Raw genomic sequence first — 12619 nt, forward strand, 5'->3', positions numbered from 1 at the left:
AATAATAAAAGAATTGTTGCTAAATATCACGAACTTAAATAAAAGTTCAAGAAATGTTTTTACATAAAATTCTATCGAATTATAAAAATGGCCCTTTATAAAGACGTGAAAGGACTTCCCACTGACTTCAAAAATATCCTTTTTATATTCAATTTTTATCTCTTTGAAGGGGTATGGGAAAATAAAATATTCTATACTTCCAACAGTTTATTCTACTTCAATTTTATTGCGTCATACATTAAAGACGATTTCGAAGGAGCAGGTTGCTAAGAACTTAAAGATAGTAAAAATGGATATCCAATTTAGAAAAATGAGGTTCAGTAGTTAAATTGAGTTTGCGATAAGGGCAACTTCATTTTGTTCTTTGTCAAAATAAATTTCGAAAAATCCGCGTTTATTAAGTCTATCTCTCGTATAACAGACATCAAGATGAAGCTCAGTTTAATGTTTTTCTTCTTTCGAAAAGTTATATCGTAAAAAGTTATGTATACTTTTTTCTATTACATCATATCTAGCATCAGAAAGCTTGGAAATTTTAGCAACCTTTACTGATGAACTTAAAATGGGTTTTTTAGAGACAGAGAAGGATATAGCGCTCAATAAATTTATGTTCCTTTAATAATTTTATGTTATATAATAAATTTATGTTAGTAAAATTGTATTTTAAAAATAATTATCTTTCCTTATCTCTATAAATTTATTTAATTCAAAGTAACCATAATTCTCTAAATACTATTAATACCATTTTTTTTATTAACCGGCATTGAACTCCCAACCCCTTATTGACTTTACGACTACCATTGTTCAACTTCGTAGCTTTGTAATTTTGAACATAACCCAGCAGACACAAGAACTCCTGTTTGAAGCATTGGGGGAAACTAGCCGTCGTGGGGAACTTTTTGATGGTACTAACCTGCATTTGCGTTACATGGAGCGGAAAACCACGGAAACCTCTCACAATTACTCCGACGGCATTGGGAGTATAACTAATAACCTGTCTACCACTTAGAGCATTTTAATCAACACTGTGGTTGGTGCGAGCCGGGTGCAAAATTCATACCCCCAGCCATCGCTAGGATTCGACCCTGAGCGAACTCTCTGTCCACTGAGACACCGCTACTCAAATGCCATTTTATTTTATAACCGTCGTTGAACAGCCGACCCAATTTTTTGGGGTTTATGACTACTAATGTTCAACTCCGTAGCATTGTAATTTTGAACCTAATCCAAAAGACAAGGGAACTCCTGGATCAAGTACTAGAAGAAATTTGCCTTCGCAGAGGACTTTTTGATAGAACTAACCCACAAATGCCTTACATGGAGCGGAAAACCTCCCACGGTTAACCTGACGGCAAGGGGACTATAACTAAAGACTTTTCCACCACTGAGGATATTTTACATCAACACTGTGGACGGTGCCAGCCCGGTTCAGAATTCATATAGCCCAACTTTCGATGAGATTTGAACCTGGGTCATCTCATTGGGAGGCGAACGCTCTATCCCAGTGGTTCCTGAACTTTTTTGTCTCGTTGACCCCTTGCCATGTTTTTCGGTTTTGTGTAGACCCTTTGCTTACCTGATATTGATTTTTAGTAAATTCATCAACTTCAAATGTATTTTTGACATCTAGTATAGTGCTACTCACCGTGAAAGATTTAAATTTCTAACTGTAGTGAAGTGTAGTGTGAAAAACGTTAGAAAAAAAACACATGTTAATTTTATACAATTATTAATTAAATTCAGAATAATTTAAATACTAATTTAATATGTAAATTGAATAAAATAGTGCACTATAAAAACCCGTACTCCGTTACTAATATTATAATTGCGGAAATAAGTTTGTATACAAAACCGTAGTTGTGTACTGTCGGTTTGTTTATGTCGTTTTCACGTAAAAACTGTGCAACAAATCTCCCGTATCTTGTTCGCAGATAAAATTGGAGGTCTAGCTAGCTAAAGAGTTGACACACTTGCTAGGCTACAATTTACAGCGGAAAAATACTTTTTTTTTACAAAACAAAACCTTACACGCAGAAAAAATAAAAAGGTACGCAAGCAACTGCTAGTTTATAATAATTCAGTTTATCAAAAAATTATCCTAATAACTTAAATTTTATTCAAATTTTTACTTCATAGCTACTTTTATAAATTACGTAGAATGTAGATAGATATACACCGAAGAGCCATTACATTATGACCACCCTGATAATAACATGTAGGACCACCTTTAGCCCTCAAAACTGCTAACACCCGCCGTGGCACTGATTCCACAAGGTGCTGATAGGTAGTCTGAGGTATCTAGTACCAAGCGCTCACCTACTGGTCCTGCAATTCCCTCACATTGCGAGAGGGTAACGTGGCAGCACAAATTTGGTTTTCCAAGTAGGACCACAAATGCTCAATTGGATTAAGGTCAGGTGAATTTGGGGCCAAGACATGACTTATAAGTCACAGGAATGTTCCTCGAACCAATCCATGACGATTCGACCCTTATGACATGGTGCATTATCCTGTTGGTAAACACCATCCTCCGCAGGAAAAACTGTTGCCATGAATGAGTGAACCTGGTCTGCAACTATGTTCAAGTATCTTACAGACGTCAGGGATTGTTCTATGAGGATTATGGGTCCTAATGTGCCCCATGAAAACATTGTTCTTGGGCGAGAAACCATGAAAACCTGGACGAGACCATTGTTATAGATGGAGGGTGGTCATAATGTAATGGCTCTTCGGTGTATGTCTTTATATTATAAGGTAGTATAATGTAAGTAAATAGGTACTATCAGTGTATGTTGATTATTCTATTCATGAAATGCCAAAACCAAAAATCACGACCTGTTTAAATGAGATCCACTATCGTTGACCCCCATTTTCATTTCATGGACCCTCAATTTTTTTTTTCACTTGACATGGACCCCTTGCAGGTTGTCGTCGACCCCTGGGGGTCGATATAGACCATTTTGGGAATCACTGCTCTATCCACTGAGACACCACTGCTCCATTACCATTAAGTAAACTGTATGCTTCATTTACATCAAAATTAAGGATATATTAAAAAGTACTAGTTGGCTCCACCCGCTACTCACTAACTCTCGCCAACCCTTTTCTTTCTGTGAGCGGAGCTTAAAATAATGGCAGAAAATGTGATTTTTACATAGAAATATGTAGCATATAAGAAATAAAACTCATAAATGCGATAAAATATTAAAAAATGTATTCAATTGAACTTAATTAACTTTCTTAGATATTTTATATTAACGCATAAGAAAGAAAAACTTTACTTTCAATATTTTTTACATGTTGTAGAATATTTTTATAGAGGATTTCTTCTCATCTTAGTCATGAAACGTATCCAATGGACTCAAATTTTAAGGTATTTATTTATATGCCATAAAACTGACCCAAAAGGTTATACTTTGATAGAATTTCTTACTTTCCTTATAAATTCGTATTGCAATTAAAAGCTTCGGAGGTAAATCCAATTGTATTTTTACACAGACAATCGCTTTGTAACTTCGTATTAAGAAAAACTTCTTAAAATATCATTTTTTTAAGGCATAAAATTTTTACCAAATACTGCTAATAAGTTCGCCTGCTAATAAGTTCGCTCTGTTTGAAATGTATTCTAGCATTTGACAACACCAATAAAAGCAGAAACTATATTTAAAAAAAGAAATATTAGCAGAATAAAGTTCTTTTCCTCTTCCCCACAAGCAAGCACCACACAAGCTGCATATTTCCGTCAAGGAACCTGTTTTATAATTTTGTCCCCAGAAACTAAGCAACCAATTTCGCTCAAATTTTGTATTTTGCCTTGTAAAATTACATTCTTTAAAATGGTGTAAACAATTGAATACCTTACAATTCAAAATTCTTTTAACTATTATTAAATAAAAAAAATTAATAATTAATAAATATTTACTTAAAGTTATACTTCGCATGGAATTATCTTTGGATAAACAAATTTTATAATTGCGTGCAAAAAATTTTCAATTCATTTAAGAAGTTCTCGTGATATAGCGAAATACGCAAAAAGTAAAATTTAACTTTAAGGAGTCCAAACCTTTGACCACAATGTGTTTTTTTTGGGGGGGAGGCAGAAATTCGAATCCGTCAATAAACTGCTGTTTGTAGAAAATGCAACACCATGAAGGAATCATCAGAATCAAATGAAATTCGCAGCAAATGTCAATTATAGGATATTATGCAAATTAATAAAGTTTCAGAGCCATCGCGCGTGCGTGGCGCGCGCAGCGCCCTCTGAATTGATGCTGAAAGCGTATAAATAAAGTGCTGTAGCGGGACGTTGAAAATAGTCTATGATTATTTGTTAGTGGCAAACGTTTAGTGAGACCTGAGTATGCCTCCACGACGGAAGAATAAGAAATTCAAGCAACTTACGGAGTTTGAACGAGGGAGGATAATCGGCCTTCGAGAAGGAGGATTTTCCTATCGCGCAATAGCAGCTCGTATGCAGCGGAACAGTTCCACAGTGATGCGAGTTTGGAAGCAGTGGACCGACGAGCACCGAACAACTCGAAAAACAGGCACTGGACGACAGAAGGTGACGTCAGAGCGCGATGATCGACACCTGCTCCGCATGGCGGTGAATGATCGCACAGCTTCCTCCAGGCAGCTGGCAGCACATTGGTCTACTGCTACAGGTGTACAATTGTCGGCTTCGTCAATTCGTCGTCGTCTGCTGCGCCGTGGATTGCGTGCAAGGGTGCCATTATACAGGATTCCACTCACGGCGGATCATCGACGGCTGCGTCGGCAGTGGGCTCTTGAACACAGAGACTGGCGAGCTGATTGGCACCAAGTTGTCTTTTCAGATGAATCACGCTTCAATTTGTGGACCCATGATGGCCGTGTTCGTGTTAGACGTTATGCCGGTCAACGCTGCCTTCCTGAGTGTATTATTGAACGACATAGTGGTCGAACACCCGGAGTTATGGTCTGGGGTGCGATTTCGTATCATGGACGATCCAATTTGATACGAATTGAGGGTAATCTCAATAGCAACAGATACGTCCGTGAAGTGCTACAGCCCGAAGTCGTTCCTTTCCTTCAAGGCATCCCTGGAGCTATCTTTCAGCAGGATAATGCACGCCCACATGTTGCGCGGACTGTTAGAGACTTCTGTTCAGCACAACGCATGCAACTTCTTCCTTGGCCTGCTTATTCGCCGGATATGTCGCCTATTGAGCACGTGTGGGATATGGTTGGTCGGCGTCTCACTCGTGATCCGCGTCCTGCAGTTTCCAAAGACGAACTTTGGTTGCGCATACAAGCGATATGGAATTCTCTTCCTCAAGCAGATATTCAACATCTGTTTGACTCCATGCCACGTCGTATAGCAGCACTTATTGCAGCGCGTGGTGGCTGCACCAAATACTGATTTCGGACGCTTAATTTGTTTCTTTTGTTTTGAAAATTTCATCATTTATTTGTATCAGTACAAGTCGTTTCTGCATTAAATTTCATTTGATTCTGATGATTCTTTCATGGTGTTGCATTTTCTACAAACAGCAGTTTATATATATTTATTTATTTATTTACTCAGAGAAAGTACGTTTTTGTGTCTGAATTCGTAACTTACAATATCGTCTGTTCTAATTAATCAGCATTTTTGAGGAATTAATTGAGTATTAGAATGTAAATATCCGGTCATTAGATCATAAGTTTTTCAAAATGGTCCGTTTTTTCATTTGCGCATCGTTCATTGTGACAATTCTGCATCCTCACCAATCACCGTGCAATTACCGGAAAAGATATAAACAAAAAACATTCCGAAATTAACAAAACCTTAAATTTTGTCAAGTAACGTCAGTTGATCGAGGCTTTTGAGTGCGCTGATCGAAGAAACGTTACATTTTAGCACGAACATGTTAAGTGGATTTGAGGAATTCTGATATTGTTATCTAGAAGCTGTTAACAAAACATATTTTCCATTTAAAACTGCATAGCATAAAACTTAATCGAAAACCGTTAAGGATCTAACTTGTAAAAAACCTGCTGTTCTAAAAGGTTGCTTTCAGAATATCATATAACACGTACCATCACAATTACCAGGATAATAAGTGTAATTATTATCAAATTAAAAACTTTCGCAAGAAACATGCCGCATTCACTTAGCATGAACGGTTTCTAATGTGTATTTCTTTTAATTAATTATTGGCAAGGATTCTAAAGATATATTTATTGAAAACTCGACACGGCACAAACTTTGCTGTATTAATATAAAATTCTGAAACGCGTATCAATATCATTATTTTCCTAATTACAAATTTAAATTTAAAACTAAAAAAAAAATATTGAAAAAATTTTAGTCTTATAAGGTTTTATACAGAAAATTTGCCCAAGATAAAATGTTTCACGAACAGAAATTTGGAAAAACATTTTCTAATTGTCCTATTTTGAAACTATTCAACTTGACTTATCCAACTTCAAACCTAAATAATTCTATTGGGACAATTTTTGATCTTAGCTATATTTGGAAAATAAAATTAAGACGTTTAGAAAAAAAAAATTTATCCGGTTTTTCTTTAAAAAACGAAAATAATAAAAAAAATAATAATAATAATAAATAATAAAAAAAACGTTCCCAAAACAAAACCTTAACAAAAATAAAGTTCCGTTTTTGGTGAAAAAAATTTGATTTTTTTATTTTATTTGTGACCTTAAATTATGAAGACATATAAAAAATTTATTACCACACGCTTATTTTCCCATATTTGTCTCACATTTGCATTCCTTTTTTTCGGACTCCTTTTTTGATTAACAATTTCTGACCAGGCAATTAAAAAAATGTCAGTGATATGTTGCGCCAGACGCCCGGTGGCTGAGGGGTAGCTCTTCGCGCTCCCATGCCACAGATCCTGGGTTCGATCCTCGGGCCGGGCAAGGTTGACTCAGCCTTTCACCCCTTCAGTGGGTCGATAAATGAGTACCAAGCATGCTTGGGAACTAAACACTGGGGGTTCCGCGTGCGGCAGACCACCTGACCGAAACATCTGCTCATGCACCCCAGAGCCCAAGGTCAAGAAAACTGAGATGGGCACAGTAGGCTTTGGCCCTCTATGGGCTGTCGTGCCACTGAGTTTAGTTTAGTTTGGATATGTTACGCTAAAATGGCACACTGCTTAAAAAATGTATAGAGCAGGGGTGGTGAACCTTTATACACCAACGTGCCATTTTTTTCTAAAAAATTGTTTAATGAGGTCATAGACGTGCCGTCAAATAGTTCTAACTTCGTGATTATTGGGAAAATAATAATACTAAATACTGTCAACTCAAAACTCGTTATTTACAGTGAAAAAAAAAACATTTTGCAATGTCTCAGTTATACGCGTTATTCAACTTAAAGTAACATCAGTGTAACTTCTGTTGTTACAGATTAGATGACAAATAACTTAGATTAGGTTGCAAGATGTAAGTTTAAGCAGGACTGTTAATTTTTTTGCTAGTTATTTACTGTTAGCTTGTTTTTTATGGTTATTAGTTGTTTTTTTAGCATTAATTGTTAATTTTTTTATTAATAATTGTTTATTATCTCATAAGTTTTTTGTGAATTTTAATTTAATTGTTACATATGCTTCATAGTGTAATAATATTTGTGTAATAACAATTCATAGTGTAATAACAAATGTGATCGGTGGCGTGTCCAAAATATTGTGTCGGGTGCCATAAATGGCACGCGTGCCATTGGTTCGCCATCCCTGGTATAGAGTATTTAAAGTGTATCAGATTTTTCACACGCAATTTATCACGGAAATTCCTTCAATTAAAAAAAAAGACCAATATGCATCTTATTTAAAAATAGTAATCATAGCTGTTGTTTTGTTTAAAGACAACAGTACGAGGGCGCTGCGACATGTATTCGCTTCTTAGTGAAATCCCTAACATTACATTTCGGATAAACCTTGCGTATGAAACCCTTTAGAAAAGGGCCAAAAAATTCTGTTCATTATTTTAGTCAATACCGTTCATAATCTTCCACATTACTTTTAAATGTTTTATTTTTGGTGAATGTAATTTTTGAAAAAAAATGTCACATTAGTTCAGAAAGATCAAATTATCTAAATGGACGTTCTATACGAATAAGATTTAAACCAAGTACCATCGTTAATGAAGCTAATATTCTTTCCTTCTAAGCCCTAATCTATTCGCTCAGTGATCAGTTTTTACTTTCAGAAATATTTAATGGCTGAAAGTACTTTTTTATTGCTTCATTAAAAATGTTCTTTCCCGCCAAATTCATTTAAAATCCGTAAGAACTGAAATTAAATCGCATTTGCCCTATTTACGCGATGTGTGTAATTGGTGGGAAAATTAATAAAAGGAGAAAAGTTCTGAAGAAATTCGGTCTTAATTTAAGAGGAAATTATATTAAATATTTAACAGACAAATGCTCAACACTCTAATCTTATGATGGTGATTTTTAAGCTCAACCCTTACGAAAATTTAAGGTATATTTGAGGTTGTTTTGAGGTATCGAGGTTGAATATATATGAGGTACATTTGTTGCTGTGCACAGGTTGCTGAGAAAACAACCATAAAAATTATACCTCGTAAAGGTTGTAATTGAGGTGTACGAGATTGTTTTGCATACACTTCAGCTCATTTTGAGGTTGTTTAAAATTCACTTCAAATCAACTAGGCTGATGAAGTGATTTTCAAGGTATACAGGTTGTTTTTCTGACACTTGAAACAAAAGAGGTATTTATGAGGTATAAAAAAATTTACCTTATTTCAACTAAAGAGAGTGAGGTGCATCATGAGGTCATTTTATTTATACCTAAGCTTATTTTGAAGTTGTTTTAATTCACTTCATATCAACCAAACTCATGAGGTGAATTCTAAAGTATACACAATGCTGCTTTTCTGATAGTTGTAACAAAAGAGGTATTTATGAGGTATAAAAATACCTTATTTCAACTAAAAAGAGTGAGGTATTTATTGAGGTGTATGAAGTCACATTTTATTTATACCTAAGCTTATTTTGAGGTTGTTTTAAATTCACTTCATATCAACCAGACTGATAAAGTGATTTTCAGAATCCTTCAGTACTTTTCAGAATCAGCTTCAAAAATTTATGAAAAAAGCTATTAGTTTCATGAAGTCTGACAAAAAGTTTAAAAATATAAACTAGGTTTATTGAATTTTAAGATTTGTAAGAAAAAAAATCTAATTATCAAACTTACAAGTACAATAATGATACCAGATGTATAGGAAAATAAAAAGTGTTAAAATTTCATAAGATTGGAATTATATATTTGAATTTCTGCAAATGTTGTTAATGGTAGTACTTTCTTCAGTGTATTTTATGGCTGGGGTACCTGTCCCGCTTTTTAGCTACGAGGATTGAATAGAAATGGCAGAAGTGGAATGCCATTTATCTGGAGAAAAACAAAATTTTTTCATCCAGTTAATTCAAATCATGAAAAAAACGATTTCTAATATTTTAAAACCTGCCACTATTATTGTAAATATGACTTTCTTACTAATTCATATTTTTTTCTTTTAGGTTCCAATACTTCCATGTTTCAACAGGTAGACGGAAACAGTATTTAAAATAATTTTGTTGTTTTGTAAAAAAGATGAAATTTTAGTTTTAAATAAAAGTAATTTGAATTTCAGCTGACTAATTATTTAAATTTGCAGTTTTATAGCTTTAAAAATTCAAGCACTTTAGACAACTATCTTATAAAAATACGAGTTCTCACAAATAATTTTTTCTAACAGTAGAATTCGGATAAGTGTTATTTCAAGATGATTTAATTCAATCTATTAAAATTACAAAAGAATTATGCACTTAAAACTTATTTTTATAACTTAACAAAAGAAGCAATTACTGCCGAAGGTTTAATATTAAAAACTTCAGGTTGATAAATGAAGATATCTACTAGAGAAAAAATGAAATGATATACATTATTCTTCATATAATATATATAATATCTTTATATATATATTATATTCTTTATATAGTGAGGTTAAAATTTATAAACTAGGTGGACTGCATAACACCTCACATTTGGGAATTATTACCTTCATAAGTATTAAAAAAAAAACAGCTTTAGGTTAAGCTACACAAGCCTAAATGTCGCATCTTAGGTTGATAAATTAATACTTCTAAAAATACAAAAATATATACTTGAAATAATAACCTAAGGTAAAACATGGAACACATGACGTTAATAAAAAATAACCTTTCCAAACGTCAAAAAATGCACTTGAGGTTGATTTATAGTAACCAGAAGTGTAAACTTAGGTAGATACCTTACACCTTAGGTAGATAAACAAATACCTCAACAACTATATAAATTTATACCTGAGGTTGAAAAATAACAACCTAAAGTAGAACATCGAACACCTCATGTTCATAAAAATCAAGATATCCAACGGTCGAAAAATACACTTGAAGATGATTTATACTAACCTGACGTGTAAAACGGCTTATCATAGATTGATAAATAAATACCTCTAAAAGCATAAAAATCTATACTCGAGGTTGAAAAATAATTACCTGAGGTCGAACATAATACACCTCACGTTAGTAAAAAATTACCTTTCCAACTGTCAAAAAATACACCTGAGGCAGATTTGTAATAACCTGAAGTGTTAAATGAAACACCTTAGTTGTGTTAACACCTTACAAAATGTATTTCAGGTTGATAACTAATAAGTTAAGGTTGAAAATGAAACACTTTAAAGTAGTAAATATCTTCCTCGTTACAGATGCAAAATTAAACACATCAGGTTGGTGCATATATACCTCAAAAATACCTCTGGAGGTATTTTTGAGGTATTCATTTGCACCCTTTTCAACCTAATGACGTATTTAAATAACAACCTCCTTTATACCTTTGAAAAATACCTCATTTGTACCTCGCATTTTCCGTAAGGGAAACACTCTAAGAAATTATCAATTCCATACTGCAGTGTTTCCCAAACTTATGATTTTTGTGAATCCTTTCTAAATTTTTCGTAACGCTGAGTACCACTAATAAAAAAAAATGAATTTTTTACTATAAAAAATTGCACAAAAGTTAAAAATCACAACTGGCTGTTGACAACGCTAACTATTAACTCAGCAAAAAATAGCCAATAGAAAAATACGTAATCGTAAATTTTCAAGGCTAGCTTTGTTTTTAAATATAAAAAAATTGAAACTTTCGTTTGTTGCAAGATATTTCGCATAAGAAAGCTTACCACCGCGAAACTGTTCCCGAGGGGGTAGGCGTACCACACTTTGGGAAACACTGCCATACTGAACTGAACTCAAAAATAGCCGTCCATTTTCAGTATTTGCCAAATATGAATGAGAAGAAGCAAGGGTAATATGAAATATAACATGCAAAAAATTGCAAACGAAAAATGGAAAATTAAGGTGAGAAACGAAAAGAAAAACGCAGTTGCCGAGTGAGAATAAAAATCAAGATAAAAAATAAAGATGAATAGTGATAAAAATGGAACAAGAAAAATCACTGTGGCTGAGGGGGCTCCTCTCAGCATTTAAAACATGTCGACCGTTATTTCCAATCTGTATATTTTTGAGGCTAATGAAGATTTTTAATCAAGTAATCTATTAATTGGTTTCATTGAATTCCAAACATAATTGAAATTCAAACATAAACTTCACTTTCGGTTTGAAAAATTTAAAACAATTCAATGAAATACATAATTTTGAATACAACTTTAACAAACTGCATAAAAAAATGAAATAAACGTTTTTCTAGTCAAGATTATCGTTAATAGTTCATTTAGATCAGTGTTCCCCAACCCCCGGTCCGTGGATCAAGTGGTACCGGGCCGCCCATTTTATTGAAACTGAATTTAAATTCCTAGGTTTATACCCCAAATTAAAAATATCTGCGTTCCATTTAAATTTTATTTATTTAAAAAAAAGCCCCCTCCCCCCATGGTAGTAAAATAATTTTTTTTTAGTGTTTGTAATGTATCATTGTCTCCGATTACCCCAAGATGGAACCATCTTATTGCAAAAAAACAAGTTCATGGTTCTCATTGATTTAACGTTCTAGTAAGTTAAAATGTTAAATCACTTTATATTTATTTTTTGGTGCAACTGTATTTTATTTTGAAGGCATGTTTAAATACAATCAAATTTAAACTAATAAATCAAAATAGTCTAAAATATAAACAATCAACTCCCGGGCCGCGGTAAAATTATCAAACGTTGACAGGTCCGTGGTGATAAAAAGGTTGGGGAACACTGATTTAGATGACCGTTAGTTCGTAATTTGAATTTTAAGAAAATGAAAAGAATTTTCTTAATTACCATAAAATTACATTATGTGGCTGTTAAACCCAGCATTGTTCTCCACATTTTTTTTCATATTTCAGCATAATTTATTGATTTCCTAAGTCCTTCTACAAAAGTAAAATATTATTTCTTGGTCAAAATAAAAACATTCTCAAACTCTACCTACAAGTATGAAAAGTTTAATCCCCATGAGCTTTGCCAGAAAAATTTCCTGACAGCAACAGTCTTCTTACAGTTAGGCCTGATGACAAGTTTAATTTTCTATCTTCAGTTTCTGTTTTACTAAAGCATACTGTCTATAGATCTTGTACGATATCTATTCCACACTAAATA

The sequence above is a fragment of the Parasteatoda tepidariorum genome, chromosome 8, assembly GCF_982258835.1.
Source record: "Parasteatoda tepidariorum strain Cologne lab strain chromosome 8, Ptep-v5.0, whole genome shotgun sequence".
Classification (NCBI taxonomy): Eukaryota; Metazoa; Arthropoda; class Arachnida; order Araneae; family Theridiidae; genus Parasteatoda; species Parasteatoda tepidariorum.